This window comes from Phodopus roborovskii, unplaced genomic scaffold (assembly GCF_943737965.1).
Source record: "Phodopus roborovskii unplaced genomic scaffold, PHOROB, whole genome shotgun sequence".
Classification (NCBI taxonomy): Eukaryota; Metazoa; Chordata; class Mammalia; order Rodentia; family Cricetidae; genus Phodopus; species Phodopus roborovskii.
In genome coordinates, this window is record NW_026126418.1 from 40,591,778 (window position 1) to 40,595,296 (window position 3,519).

General features: G+C 39.4%; 1 pseudogene; it reads right to left on the reverse strand.

Annotated features, from left to right (window-relative positions):
* Positions 1-2,149: 2,149 nt before the first annotated feature.
* On the reverse strand, positions 2,150-2,814 carry LOC127222104 (60S ribosomal protein L7-like; annotated as a pseudogene).
* Positions 2,815-3,519: the final 705 nt, after the last annotated feature.

Consider the following 3,519-nt stretch of genomic DNA (forward strand, 5'->3'; position numbering starts at 1 on the left):
TTTATAAGCATTTCATAGTATTTCTTATAAAATGAAAGGATTGTTATAACTCCGATAAGCCTGAGCAGAGAGAGCGGCACATACTTTTGCCAAGCTTTTATTTTTAAGCCACTAACCAGCTCCCAAATCATGACATAGAGACTTATTTGTTGTTGGTTATTTACTTTTATTACTCTCTGGAGGGTCTGACTCCCAGCTCCCAAAAAAATCACACATGTAGACTTTTTCTTACTTATGAATGTCCAACCTTACCTTTCTTTATATCTATCCAGCTTTCCTTAACTTAAATTATCCTGTGTTTAATCCTAGCACTTGCGAGGCAGAAGCAGGCAAATCTCTTTTCAAGGGCAACCTGGTCTGCAAAGTGACTTCTAGGACAGGCTCCAAAGCTCCACAGAGAAACCCTGGCAAACAAAACAATGACAACAAAATTATCCTGTCTACATTTTGCTTCTGGAAGTTTTCTTTTTCTTCTCTGTATATTTCATTCCCTCTTACTACATGTCAAGATGTGTGGCTGGGTGGCTAGTCCCTGGAGTCCTCATCCCCTTGTTCTCTCCCTCTTTCTCCCTTTTGCTTAAACAAATGTAGCAGATCTTTAAATATTATCCTGCAACACTTAATTATGAGTTCCGAGTGGTCAGCCTAGTTTAGGCATGCTTCTGGCTAGCTCTTTTAACTTAAATAAACCCATTTCTCTTGATTTACCATTTGCCTAGGTGCTTATCACTCTTCTTATTTCCGATGATTCTCTATGTCTGCAGGCTGGCAGGCTGCCTGGCTTCTGGCCCAGGGTGTCTCCCATGTTCTCTTCTCCTCCTTAGTCTCTCCTTCTTTCCTTCTTTCCCCCTGCCTAGATTCCTACTACTATTTATTCTCTCTGACTGCCCTCCCCCACCTATCCCTCTCTTGCCTACTATTGACCAGCTTTTTATTAAACCAATCAGGTGCCTTAGGCAAGCAAAGTGAAACAAATGCAACACATCTTTACATACTTAATCACACATCATTATACAAATGCAGCATAAACAAAAGTAACATACCTTTACAGAGTTAAAATAATAGTTTTTAGCAAAAACAAATGTTTGCCCAGTTAGAATAATATTTTACAACACATACCGGTTCTCCTCATAGATACTACTATTAACTCAGTTTTCAAGTAATAGATGATACTGACTTTCTTCATTACTCATACCTGTTTATTTTTCTTGGGGGGGGGACATAGAATATATGTCACAATAGTTTAGGGAATACTGAATAATGTTATTCAGACAAAACAATCTGCTTTTTCTCATAAGCAGATTTTATGGGACAATTTTGAAACAAATGTTCATTGAGTTTTTACCCCAGTCTAAGCAAGGTGCTTAGTGACAAGATTGTAAAATTATAAGGCTGGGTACTGTCCTCATGGCCTGCTTGAACAAAACACAAACTATACCCAATTCTCATAGAATAGAGTAAATCTTCATAAGCCTGGAAACATTGATTTGTGTGTGTTAAAGGATGTACTATAATATGTAAGGTTCTGTCAATAGTAGCTGTTGTATCTTAGAAGGTGCTATTCACTTTCCTTTCCATGATAGACTGTGAGATAAATGATCTTCAATGAAAGTTTAAGACTGCAGAAGCCTCATGAGCAGAGCCCTGGAAGACAAGTCAGGCAGTTTCTAGAAGACATCATCAGGTGTTGAGACTTTGCTCTGCCATATGATGAAATTAAAAGAAAAAAGTCAACTCTTTTACTAATTTAGCACGTTCTCTCACATTACTCGATAGCTTTTTGTTTCTTACCATATCATGTAGCAACTTTGTTCCTCCTCTAGTATATGCTAGTAGAACTTAGCAATGATGTTTGCTTTCCTTGAATTTGGCCCATTGGGAGCAGAGGTGGTTAGTAACAGATGAAAGTGAACCTGGTCATCATCAGAGGGTTGGGTTCACCTTAATTCACAGAGTAAGTCAAATGATGCAAGTTTTATATGAGGATTTTTTTTTTTGTATACCTAAGGTGGTTGATACAGAAAATTCACCTGAAAAATTCTCAGTTTTAGCTGGTGCTAAAACTCTGATAAAGTTACAGCAATCTTCACATGATTAGGTTTCTTTCTAAATTATAGGATTTTTTTTTTTTTGCCAAGCTGTTACTGTTTATTAACTGACCAGATTACAAAAATACCACAGGCACCTTAGTTCATCCGTCTAATAAGCCTGTTTATCTGGTCTTCCCTGTTGCCAGCATCGCCACCTTCCACAAAGTGAGTGGTCTTTTTCTTCATCCCGCCCCGTGGAGAAGACAGTTTGAAGGGCCACAGGAAGTTGTTGGCTTCCTTGAAGCATTTCCCCACTCTGTAGATCTCATGGATCAGATCCTCCATGCAGATAATGCCATATTTACCAAGAGATCGAGCAATCAAGGAGTTGTCCGTCAAGGCAATTCTCTTCTTATTGATTTTGCCATAGCCACGCTTGTAGATGAGCTTGATTACTGACTTCAGGTTGGGGTACCCCCATACAATGTATGGTTCCACGATCCTCAGCATGCTAATCGAAGCCTTGTTGAGCTTAACAAAAGTGCCATTGAAGATCTGACAAGACAGAGCAGCTGCAACACCTTGTGGACCTTTGGGCTCACACCATTGATACCCCGGATTCGGATGACGAATGCCAGCTTGGGTTCTGCAGGCACGTAGAAGTTGCCATCCTAGCCATGCGAATCTCCGTCAGGTACATCTGCCTGTATTCCTTGTGATAATGCTTTGCCTTTTCATAGATGAGCTTCCTCCGTGCTTTCCGGAGCATCTTCAGTGCAAACTTTTAACGGAAGCGCTTCACCTTCAGCTCTGCGAAATTCCTTCGCTTTTTCTTAAGGGTCTCTGGCTCAGCAGGAACCTTCTTTTTCTTCTCTGGCCTCCATGGCTCCTTCCAGTCGGGGGGTGGGGGGTGGGGGGGAAAGAGAGAGCATTATAGGATGTTTTTAAATGTTGGTCTTACATATATCCATGTGTACATACATTACTGAAAGATATCCTTAGAATCTGCCATGGGCCACCATTATACAGAACCAGAGGAAACTTCACAAGGACAAAAAAACAGGAGGGATTATATTAGAAACATCAAGTCATGTACATGAAAAAAAAAGCTATTTTATTTAGCAGAAAATTGTGAGTGCATGTGTGTTGATGTATGTGTGTGTTAATATGTGTGTGCAGCAAGTACAAATTTAGGTTCAATCTAGGTTGGTTCTTATGTATGACATAGTCTAAATTCTCAATTAGTGTAATAGTTTGGCTCAGTTACTGTATCTTATTATTGCCAATAGAAAGGCTTGAAATTGGAAGTTTTGTCCTCAAATTTTGGCATACCATAAATTCTTAATTTTGTTAATTGTGTAGTATTCTGATATTTACTTCTATAATATACTTGAGAGCCTGGTGTCTATTTTACTAATAAAAGATTCTGAGGAGACTCGGGGTTCTGTAGAGGCTGCTCTAGTTTGGAGAAGCCACAAAACCTGAGAAG